Source organism: Bubalus kerabau, chromosome 13 (genome assembly GCF_029407905.1).
Source record: "Bubalus kerabau isolate K-KA32 ecotype Philippines breed swamp buffalo chromosome 13, PCC_UOA_SB_1v2, whole genome shotgun sequence".
Taxonomy (NCBI): Eukaryota; Metazoa; Chordata; class Mammalia; order Artiodactyla; family Bovidae; genus Bubalus; species Bubalus kerabau.
The window spans coordinates 64,361,196-64,373,922 of record NC_073636.1 but is presented as its reverse complement, the minus strand read 5'-3'; the positions used below and the strand labels follow the sequence as shown (position 1 = coordinate 64,373,922).

At 39.7% G+C, this 12,727-nt stretch overlaps 1 protein-coding gene across 9 annotated transcripts in view; it reads right to left on the bottom strand.

Moving 5' to 3' along the window:
• ITCH (itchy E3 ubiquitin protein ligase) overlaps positions 1-12,727 on the bottom strand; it is a 101,561-nt gene that overhangs the window by 76,327 nt on the left and 12,507 nt on the right. For 4 of the 9 annotated variants that reach the window (XM_055544817.1, XM_055544815.1, XM_055544814.1 and 1 more), the window contains exon 3: positions 6,084-6,220. The exons of the other annotated variants lie outside the window; for them this stretch is intronic. The gene's annotated coding sequence lies outside the window, so the exon portion shown is untranslated. The remainder of the gene's footprint in view (positions 1-6,083; positions 6,221-12,727) is intronic. 9 annotated transcript variants of the gene reach the window in all.

Below are 12,727 nucleotides of genomic sequence, written 5' to 3'. Positions count from 1 at the left end.
AGTCCTTCCAGTGGATATTCAGGACTGATTTCCTTTAGGATGGACTGGTTGGATCTCCTTGCAGTCCAAGGGATTCTAAAGAATCTTCTCCAGCACCACAGTTCAAAAGCATCAATTCTTCGGCGCTAAGCTTTCTTTATAGTCCAACTCTCACATCCATACATGACTACTGGAAAAACCACAGCTTTGACTAGACAGAATTTTGTTGGCAAAGTAATGTCTCTGTTTACATCCTGCTGCTGCTGCTGCTGCTAAGTTGCTTCAGTCGTGTCCGACTCTGTGCGACCCCAGAGACAGCACCCCACCAGGCTCCCCCGTCCCTGGGATTCTCCAGGCAAGAACACTGGAGTGGGTTGCCATTTCCTTCTCATGCATGAAAGTGAAAAGTGAAAGTGAAGTCGCTCAGTCGTGTCCAAATCCTAGCAACCCCATGGACTGCAGTCTGCCAGGCTCCTCCCTCCATGGGATTTGCCAGGCAAGAGTACTGGAGTGGGTTGCCATTGCCTTCTCCAGCTTACATCCTGCTGCTGCTGCTGCTGCTGCTGCTGCTAAGTCGCTTCAGTCGTGTCCGACTCTGTGCGACCCCATAGACGGCAGCCCAGCAGGCTCCCCCATCCCTGGGATTCTCCAGGCAAGAACACTGGAGTGGGTTGCCATTTCCTTCTCCAATGCATGAAAGTGAAAAGTGAAAGTGAAGTCACTCAGTGTGTCCAACCCTCAGCGACCCCATGGACTGCAGCCCACCAGGCTCTTCTGTCCATGGGACTTGCCAGGCAAGAGTACTGGAGTGGGGTGCCATTGCCTTCTCCAGCTTACATCCTACTTAATGGTAAAAGACTGAATGCTCTCCCCCTAAAATCAAGAACAAGAAAGAATGCCAGCCCTCATCATTTTTATTCAAAGGTTCTAGCCAGTGTAACTTGCCAAGAAAATCAAACAAAAGGCATATGGACTGCAGAGAAAGAAGTAAAACTACCTTTATTTGAACATGATCTGATTTTGTGTTCAGAAAGACAGAATAACTTAAAAATTCTTAAACAAGAGGGAACCACGGCCCAGGTTCAAAAAAATTTCCAAATACACTATGGGTAGATTGTGAATGACTATGTGGTCAGTCACTTAGTTAACAAAGAACAATATATAATATTAAGTAAGCACTATCACATGCATTTCAGTTATTAGATGGAAGAAAGCTTTCAATCTGCTGCTCTTCAAAGTTTTTCTGTAAAGGGCCGGAAACTAAACATTTCAGAGTTGGGGGCCATATGATCTCTGTAACAACTGCTCAACTGCCATTGTACTGTGACAGTGTGACAGAGAACACATAAAAAGAAGGGGGCTATCCCAATAAAACTTTATTTATATATAAAAAAAAAAAAAAACAGCGGGCCAGATTCCTCCCACGAGTCATAGTTTGCTAACACATGTTCTCGAGCATTAAAGTGAAAAACCTGTTAACCCTACATACCTCACACTCATGGCATAAAACTGGGAAGTATGGAAGAGGCAAAAAATTTCTTAAGACATTAGAATAAAACAGTTGGACATGGGTGGAATATCTTATAATTAAACTTTACTTTTACATCTTCCTCATTATGCCTATTACTACTCCCTTCATTTGCTTCTTCCTGTACTATCTTACTCATTTCAGTATTTCTCCTTGCCTCACCCCAATCTGTCCACATAGTGTTATCAAAGGATTTCTAAGATGAACTTTCTACACAACTCTGATGATCTGCCATGATCCTCCTTTGCCTATTATCTTATTTCACATGCCATTCTCCCATACACACCCTATGCTCCAATCACAGAAAATTATTCATCATTCTCCAAAATGCCATCTGTTTAATACTTCTGTGATTTACTTATCCTGTTCCGTTAAAACTTCGCCCCACTATTTCCCTAAATTTCTGGTCATCTGGTCTTCCCTTAACCTTCAATATTCTGCTCAAGCATCTCATCTGGTAGCATTCCTTAAACTAGAAAGCAGAAACAATTCTTTTAGTCTACTCTACAGCATGCATTCCAAAAGATACTGTTGCTGCTACTGCTGCTAAGTTGCTTCCGTCGTATCCGACTCTGTGCGACCCCATAGATGGTAGCCCACCAGGCTCCCCCGTCCCTGGGATTCTCCAGGCAAGAACACTGGAGTGGGTTGCTATTTCCTTCTCCAGTGCATGAAAGTGAAAAGTGAAAGGGAAATCGCTCAGTCGTGTCTGACTCTGAGCGACCCCATGGACTGGAGCCTACTAGACTCCTTCGTCCATAGGATTTTCCAGGCAAGAGTACTGGAGTGGGGTGCCATTGCCTTCTCCGCCAAAAGATACTATAACATGGTAATTAAGTGTGCAGGCTTTGGAGTCAAATAGATCTAGATCCACATCCACATGCATTGTTTACTGTGTAAACTTAAGCAAATTACTGAATTACTTTCTTCATCCATGAAACAGGAATAACTGGATTGTAGTTTTGGTTTCAAGATTGAGATAATACCTGTAAAGTGCTGCTGTTGTTTAGTCACTAAGTCATGTCCATATAAAATCTGTACAACAATGTTTATAGTAGCTCTATTCACAGTTGCAAATATGTGAAACGACGTGATCTCCCTCCACGTGCGTGCGTGCTCAGTCACTGCAGTAGTGTCTGACTTTTTGGCCCCATGGACCGTAGCCTGCCAGGCTCCTCTGTCCATCGGATTTTCCTGGCAAGAACACTGTAGTGTGTTACCACATCCTGCTCCAAGGGATCTTCCAGACCCAGGGATCGAATCCACATCTCCTGCATTGGAGGCAGATGCTTTACCCCTGAACCACCAGGGAAACCAGTCTCCTTCCACAGGTAAATCAATAAACTGTAGTACATTTACACACTGGAATACTACTCAGTAATAAAATTTTTTAACAAAACACAACAGGATATCCCTAGGGGCACAGCGAATGAGCGTCCACTTGCCAAGCAGGGGACATGGGTTCAATTCCTGGTACGGGAAGATTCCCCCTGCTTCAGAGCAACTAATTCTGACAGTGGCAACTACTGAAGCCTGCACACCTAGAGCCTGTGTGCCCCGACAAGAGAAGCCACCACAGCGAGAAGCTCACACACAAGGAAGAGTAGTAGCTCCATTTACCACAACTAGAGAACGCCCATTCCAGCAACAGATACCAGTGCAGCCAAAAGTAAATAATTTTTTAAAAATACAACAACTCAGAGGAATCTCAAAGGCATCATACTGAGTGAAACCCCTTCTCAAAAAGTTTAATATGTACTATTCTCTTTATGTGACAGTCTCCAAAACACAAAACAGAGAAATGGAGAACAAATGTGTTGCTGCCAGAGGTTAAGAAATAAGGGTGAGTTTGACTAAAAAATATAGCACAAGGGAGGTTTCTGGTGTGATGAAATTGTTCTGTATCCTGATTGTGGTATTAGTTACAAGAATCAATAAATGTGTTAAAATTCATACAACTGTACACCCAAAAATATTCACTGGAAGGACTGATGCTGAAGGTGAAACTTCAATACTTTGGCCACCTGATGTGTAGAACCGACTCATTGGAAAAGACCCTGAGGTTGGGAAAGATGGATGAGGAGATGGATGAGGAGATGGATGAGGATGAGATGGTTGGATGGCATCACTGACTCAATGGACATGAGTTTGAGTAAACTCTGGGAGTTGGTAATGGACAGGGAGGCCTGGCGTGCTACAGTCCACGGGTCACAAAGAGTCAGACACGACTAAGTGACCAAACTGAACACCCAAAAAAAAGCCAATCACTGTATGATAAATTTTTAAAACAGTTAAAACATTAATCAAAAATTTTAAAGGCTACCACTGGGTTGAACAGTGTCTCCCCTCAAATTTATGTCCATGCGGAAATGAGAATTTGACTTTACTTGGTCTTAAAGGATCTTCACAAATATAATCAAGATAAAGTTATAATGGATCAAGCTAAAGATGAAGACACAAACTGGAGATATATATATTTACATACAAGACAAGGAATGCGAGGAATCAGAGGCACAAAACAGATTATTCCTGAGAAGTTCCAACTTTAGTTATACCTTATTTTGGCCTTTTAGACTCCTAGAACATGGGGGGGAAATGAAGCTGTGCTGTTTTAAAACTTCCCAGTTTGTGGCAATTTATTACGGCAATCCTAAGAAACTAACAGAGCCTATGATCTCTATTTATGTGACATTCTGGAAAAGGCAAAACCATTGGGACAGAAAAATGAGTGCTTCCTGAGGAATGGGGCTGGGGGACCAAAAAATGCTCTTAGTTTTTACAACAACAAAAAACACCTGACATTAGATTTACGTATCTTGGGGAGATCTCTCCAGAACTCATCTTCCTTTCTAGGATCTCTCTTCTACCTCAGTACCTCATTGCTAGATTAATCTATCTGTTTTAATGTCTCCTTCGTTTTACAATCTATTCTTCTTTCACCTCCTCCAAAGACTATTTCTAAAGCCAATTTCAACTTTGCCTCCATTTAAAGCTTTAAAATTCACAGAAACGGAGATAGGCGACTATGAATTTCCTATGGAAAACTGACTTTTCACATGATTTTTTTAAAACGCTTTCACAATCGAATACACTGTAGAGCCTGTATCTTCACCTTGTAAACCACTGTGATTTGAGTCAATGAAGATAGCAATTTGAATCTAAAATCTAGTACAATATTAAAATAATCCATTATTTATTAGTCTTGTCAGGTACTGCTAAGCTGCTTCAGTCGTGTCCGACTCTGTGCGACCCCATAGACGGCAGCCCACCAGGTTCTGCCGTCACTGGGATTCTCCAGGCAAGAACACTGGAGTGGGTTGCCATTTCCTTCTCCATTGCGTGAAAGTGAAAGTGAAGTTGCTCAGTCGCGACCGACTCGTAGCGACCCCATGGAATGCAGCCCACCAGGCTCCTCCATCCATGGGATTTTCTAGGCAAAAGTACTGGAGTGGGGTGCCATTGCCTTCTCCGAAGAAACTTAAAACAGGGCCAGTTCTTAACACTTTCTTATCATTTATTTTGATTAATGTTTACTATCACATTAGAAAAATGTGACTGAATGTCTAATGTAAAAAGAAGGTGCTAAAACATTACCAGCAATAAAAACTAACCTTAACATCTTCATGAAAGGCAGTGGGGGAAAAAAACGTGGAAAGACACACATTTCACAAGATTATTTCAGTAACATCTTATCCCATAAGTAACAGAGAAACTACATTTCTAGCCTTATTTTAAAATATGTATCCTATTTATAAAGAAATCATTAAATAACCAGGGCATTATGAAATTTGCTTGGGTTTCTTTTCAGAAATAACACATCCAACATAATCAGTTATTTTTATAGGCCATGTCTAATTTATCCTACAAAACTTGATAATTTTATATAGGCCTGTAATTTCTTAAAAGAAGCCACCAAAAAGACATTTCAGAAAACACACAAAACCAGTAAGGAGAAAAACTGCTTGCTGAAGCAGAAAGTACAGAGTTCAAAGAGCTAAAATACACAGTGGTATTCAGAGAACTAAAACCAAATGAAGCTAAACTCTCAGCCTTACTAAAATACAAAAGCATACATGGTAACTAAATATTGAGTAGTCTCCCATGGATAGGGCCACTCAGCCATGCTCCCAAACCCCTACTCAAGTGAAAGAGCTACATATCAAAAGACCTGTTTTGAAAAATCTGTCCTCATTCACTAGCCACTACAATACAGAATGGACTCCAGCCTCAACCCAGTTGGAAGTGGAAACATGGGGGTCTGAAGTAGTTCTGGTGTATGCAACCAGTAGCCACATTACCCAGCTGAGCTGAAAACTAATTCCTGTTCACTGGGGTCACAGAAGCAAAGACTATAAGAGCAATGTTTAGATCTTATTCTCCACTAATGATAGCAAAGGAGCTAACTTTGGCATATGGGTTGACAAAGATACTGACAGAGGGATTAAGAGTTCTTTGGGTTGGGGTAGAAAGTAAATGCTAATTCCCATAACTTAATTTCTCAACAAAAGGAGAGAAACTAACTCAGATCCACTCACAATAGGGGAAAACTGCTTTCCTATTTACTGGAAAAAGTTACCTTAACAGGGAAGCAGGATGTAGACCATCCCCTATCCCCCACAACAGTGACACTTTGGCTCTGAACATCATGTAGTGATCTCAGATAATCCAGAGTTCTTCCCCATCTTCCAGCCAAATCAGAATCCAGTGTGAATTCTAAAGCATAGGCATAAAAAAGACAATTATCTTACTCAAAGAGAAACATGAAGTGAAGTCACTCAGTTGTGTCTGACTCTTTGAGACCCCATGGACTGTATGTAGCCCACCAGGCTCCTCCATCCATGGAATTTTCTAGGCAAGAGTACTGGAGTGGGTTGCCATTTCCTTCTCCAGGGGGATCTTCCCGACCCAGGGATTGGACCCAGGGATTGAACCCGGGTATCCCACATTGCAGGCAGATGCTTTACCGTCCGAGCCACCAGGGAATCCCAAAGAGAAACAACATAAGAAGGTACAATTTTCAAGGTTCAACAGTATAAAAGAGCTGAAGGAAACTGGCACCAGAACTGTAACTTTTAACATTCATTTGCTGGTTTGAACTTTGCACCTAGTATTACAGAAGGCAATTTTTCTCCCAGTTCTCCCAAACAGCTTTCGGATAAACATCTTAGTATTAACTATTATTATAAGCTGTGTCCTGGCTTTGACTATTTACTGCTAGAATTTAAAGGATTTAACATGCCAACAATAAATATAACTACTGTTGTACTACTCTAAATATTGCTCTCTTCTGCCAAAAGTCTTGTGCGAAACTATACAACTCGATTAAATATAAAGCTCAATTTCCTGGTGTCCAAGAACTCTTGTTTCTGACTATCTCTTAAAACCCCTAAATTCTCCTCATAAGACGACTCTGGATAGCCACCATCTCATCCTTCCAACAAATCTTTCTCAGATCATTTTTACACATTGTTTAAGAATTATCAGTCTTCCCTGGTAGTCCAGTGATTAAGAATCCACCTGCTGATACAAGGGACACAGATTTGATCCGTGTTCCAGAAAGATTCCACATGCCACTGAGCAACTACTGAAGCCCAGGTGCCTAGAACCTGTGCTTCACACCAAGAAAAGCCACAGCGATGAGAAGTCTGCACACTGCAACTAGAGAGTATCTCCTGCTCACGGCAACTAGAGAAAGCCTCAGAGCAGCAGCAAAGACACAGGAAGCCAAAGTAAACATTTTTTTAAAAAGAGAATTATTAAGGAAACTAGATGTCAATAATGAGCTAACAAGTAATGTCTGTGTACACTACATAAACAAATTTATGCATTTATAGTAAAAGAACTAAAAAGGATAGTTTTAAATATTGTATTAAAAATCCAGGAAAAAAATCAGAATCATTTATTTCCAAGAGTTCTAAACATTGGGGGCAGAGTGAGTGAGTGAAGTCACTCAGTCGTGTCTGACTCTTTGCGACCCCGTGGACTATAGCCTATCAGGCTCCTCCGTCCACGGGATTCTCCAGGTAAGAATACTGGAGTGGGTTGCCATTTGGGACAAATAACCATTTATCCATTAGGAAACAGATAGGATTATGAAAGCAGGGTCAATTTTACACTCCAGTTTGGGCCTGCAAATTTTCACCTTAGTATTCTATTTCAAGACTACCTCCTCTCAAAAAAAATCTATAAACTATAAATTCTGGAGACTGTGTGCAAAAAATGGAACTGTTTGCACTGTTGGTGGGAATGTAAACTGATACAGCCACTATGGAGAACAGTATGGAGGTTCCTTAAACTAAAAATAGAGCTACCATATGACTCAGCAATCCCACTACTGGGCATATACCCTGAGAAAACCATAATTCAAAAAGACACAAGTGCCCCAATGTTCACTGCAGCACTATTTACAATAGCCAGAACATGGAAGCAATCTAAATCTCCATCGACAGACAGATGGATAAAGAAGATGTGGAACATAAATATATGGGATAGTAGCCATTAAAGAGGAACAAAATTGGGTCATTTGTAGTAATGTAGATCAACCTAGAGTCTGTTATACAGAGTGAAGTCAGAAAAAAGAAAAATAAATATTGTATATTAACGTATATATGTGGAATCTAGGAAAATGGTACATATGAACTTATATGCAGGGCAGGAATAGAGACCAGACATGTGGACATGGGGGAAAGGGGAGGGTGGGACGAACGGAGCGAGTAGCACTGACATGTACACGCTACCATGCATAGAACAGATAGCTAGTGGGAAGCTGTAGAGCACAGGGAGCTCAGTTTCATGTTCTGTGATGACCTAAGGGGTGAGATGGGGGATGGGAAGGAGGCGCAGGAAGGAGGGGATATGTGTATGTATATAGCTAATTCACTTTGTTGTATAGCAGAAACTAACACAATATTGCAAAGCAATTATACTCCAATTAAAAAAAAATTTACAAAGACCACCTCCTCTGAGTCCCAAAGGAACTGAATAAAATATCATTTCAAAGAAAGCAAAATACTACACACATCTTATTTGTTTTTACAGATAAATGCATGGGAATCCAGCAAAGTTAAATGGAGTGCCCAATCAGGCAAATATTTCTTAGCTGTGACACCAAAAGTACCATCCACAAAAGATAAAATTGAGAAATTAAGCCTTATTAAAATTAGGAACTTCTACTCTTCAAAAGACACCATTAAGAAAACGAAAAACCAAGCAAAAGGCTGGGAGAATATATCTCTAAGATGTAACACTTATCTGATAAAGGGCTTATATCCAGAATTCACAGAGAACTCTTATAACTCAATAATAGACAAACAATCCAATCAAAATGAATGGTCCAAGGTCAGAACAGAAGATGCAGCCAAAAACTGAGATCTCTAGTCTTGCTCAATGTTAATTTCATGATTTAAAACTACAGTTCCACAACTGCTGCTGCTGCTGCTAAGTCGCTTCAGTCATGTCCGACTCTGTGCGACCCCATAGATGGCAGCGCACCAGGCTCCTCCGTCCCTGGGATTCTCCAGGCAAGAACACTGGAGTGGGGTGCCATTGCCTTCTCCGATGCATGAAAGTGAAAAGTGAAAGTGAAGTCGCGCAGTCATGTCTGACTCTTCGCGACCCCATGGACTGCAGCCTGCCAGGCTCCTCCGTCCATGGGATTTTCCAGGCAAGAGTACTCGAGTTGGGTGCCTTCGCCTTCTCCGGTTCCATAACAGAGCCTCCCGCAAAAAAAGAAAAGAAAAGAGCAACAGGGAAACAAATGAAAAAAAAAAAAAAATCTATGTCACTGCATACCTGAACTTACTCAGTTTGGTCCATTTCAAAATTATTTAAATATGGAGTCTAGGACCACTCTCAAATCCCTCTTGAACAACAACAAAAAAACCCCTAATAAATAGCACAAAAAAGAAATTCAAAATCATCACACAAAAATCAAGCAATCACCAGGACATGGAAGCAACCTAGACGTCCATCAGCAGATGAATGGATAAGAAAGCTGTGGTACATATACACAATGCAGTATTACTCAGCCATTAAAAAGAATACATTTGAATCAGCTCTAATGAGGTGGATGAAACTGGAGACTATTATACAGAGTGAGGTAAGCCAGAAAGAAAAACACCAATACAGTATACTAATGCATATATATGGAATTTAGAAAGATGGTAACAATAACCCTGTATACGAGACAGCAAAAGAGACACTGATGTATAGAACAGTCTTTTGGACTCTGTGGGAGAGGGAGAGGGTGGGATGATTTGGGAGAATGGCACTGAAACATGTATAATATCATATATGAAACAAGTCGCTAGTCCAGGTTCAATGCACGATACTGGATGCTTGGGGCTGGTGCACTGGGACAACCCAGAGGGATGGTACAGGGAGGGAGGAGGGAGGAGGGTCCAGGATGGGGAACATGTGTATACCTGTGGCGGATTCATGTTGACATATGGCAAAACCAATACAATATTGTAAAGTTAAAAAATAAAATTAAAAAAAAAGAAAAAAAAATCAGGCAATCACTGAAATGATTAAAATAGACATCTTCCTTTTCAGAATTACAAAAGGTAAAATATTTGTCTGGATACCTCAGGCTGATTCATATTTTCTTAGGCAAGCAGTAGCAACAACAAGTCTTGTAAGAGTGAAATTTCTTTTAATAAGATATTAAAAGATATTTTCCTTCTCCAAAATAAAATCTGGATGACACAGGGACTTCTTTGCCTAAAGCTTAATCCTTTATAAATGTTTGCCCCACCCAAGTAAATGGTTAAAAGAGAATATAGAATTATAAAACCGAAGAAAATGTAATGAAAATCCTGCCCCAACCAACCTTTATCTTTCCAGAAAACACTACTTTTAATATTTTATCAAACATTCATTTACTGGGGGACTATATATTAGAGAATGGTTCTAACTGCTTTGTCAACAACAGGAAAGAAGGAGGAATAGCACAAGACCCAGTAGATGTAGCCAGTAGCCTACAAGATAATTAAGACACTAAAAAATCAAACAACCCAGTTTAAAAAAGGGCAATGAAACTAAATAGACATTTCTGCAAAGAAGATATACAAATAGCATAGGAAAAGAAAGTACCACTAATTACTAGAGAAATGCAAATCAAAACCTCAACGAGATACCACTTCTCTCATCATTAGAATGACTATTCTTTAAAAAAAGAAAAGAAGTGAAATGAAATGTTGTCATGGGTGTAGAAAATTGGAACTCTTGAGAACTGCTGGTGAGAATGTACTAAGGCATAGCGGCTGGGGAAAACACTATGGCGGATACTAAAAAAAATTAACATGGAATTACTAACAATAAGGTCCTACTATATAGCACAGGGAACTATACTCAATATCCTGGGATAAACCATGTTGTTGTTGTTGAGTTGTTAAGTCGTGTCTGACTCTCTGTGACCCTGTGGACTGTAGCCTGCCAGGCTCCTCTGTCGATGGGATTTCCCAGGCAAGAAAACTGGAGTGGAACGCCACTTCCTTCTCCAGGATATCATCTTGAACCAGGGATCAAACCTGAGTCTCTTGCATGGCAGCCAGATTCTTTACCACTGAGCCTCCTGGGAAGCACTGGGATAAACCATAATGGAAAAGAACATAAAAAAGAATGTACACATGTGCATAACTGAGTCACTTTGCTGTACAGCAGAAATTAACATTTGTAAATCAATTATATTTCAATTAAAAAATAAAATTTAAAAAACCCACCATGAAATTACTACTTGATCCACCAGTTCCACTTCTGAGAATACACCTAAAGAACTGAAAGGAGGGACTTGAACAGATATTTATGCAGCCACATTCATAACATCATTATTCATAATAGCCAAAAGGTAATCCAAAAGGCCATTTACAGATGAACAGATAAACAAAATGTGATTATACATATAAAATGGGATGTCACTCAGCTTTTTAGAAAGGAATGAAATTCTGAAACATGGTACAACATGAACTTTGAAGACACTGTGCTAAGTTAAAAAGCCAGACACAAAGGACAAATATTGTATGATTCCATTGATATGAAGTAGCAAGAATAGTCAAATTCTATAGAGACAAAAATTAACACAGTGATTACCAGGGAGGGGAATGGCATTATTAATAACACGTACAGAGTTTCAGTTTGGAATGATAAATTCTGGAGATGCATAGTGATAATAGGTATGCAGCATGGGAATATATTTAATATCACTGAATTAAACACTTAAAAATGGTTGCAGTTGTAAATTTTATGCATATTTTACCAACATGTTATGCATATTTTACAATGACAAAAAATAATCAGGATAAATAAGTCTATCATTTTCTTTGCCCCTTATTAATGAAAATATCAATTTAAACAGTAAAATCAAGAGAGCAGACTGAACATCTATGCTCCATCTCCATACTCTCCCAAAACTCCAACAAGAAAAAATAAAGGAAAAAAGTTTAAATCCTGAAGGGCAAAGAGAAAGGGAGAGTAGATGACTGCACATCAATGTCAGCAACATTCTGGACAATAAAAAGCAACAGGAGCCAGGTTCTATACATTTCAATAATACATTAACTGTTTTTAATTAAGACCTATAGTAATTATCTTTCCTTCCAGAAATTCAAGGGTAAAAGATAATCTAGGATTTCCCCTTTACTAGCTGTCCACAGAAGCAAACGCAGCTAAACCTCTTCGATATTCCTTTCCTTCCAAAGCAGACCCCCAATTAAATGAACCATCTAAAAATCTCTTTAAATTTTCAAAACAAATGAACTTCAAAATCTAACAATAAGGTTAGACCATGCTTCACAAGTTCAAAAAACAAATTCTCTTTGCATTAAATGAGACTTGGATTTAGCTCAATTTGATCTTTTTACTGCATTTCTAGATGGCTGCAACTCTGTCTACTTTTCACAGGCTCAGTTCAGTGTTCTTATTCATTGATGAGGAAAAAGTTGCTGTCTCTCAAATAGTCTGAATATTCAGGCTCTAACACACCTTAAAGCTCAACATTCAGAAAACTAAGATCATGGCATCTGGTCCCATCACTTCATGGCAAATAGATGGGGAAACAGTGGAAACAGTGTCAGACTTTATTTTTTTGGACTCCAAAATCACTGCAGATGGTGACTGCAGCCATGAAATTAAAAGATGCTTACTCCTCGGAAGGAAAGTTACGACCAACCTAGATAGCATATTGAAAAGCAGAGACATTACTTTGCCAACAAAGGTCCGTCT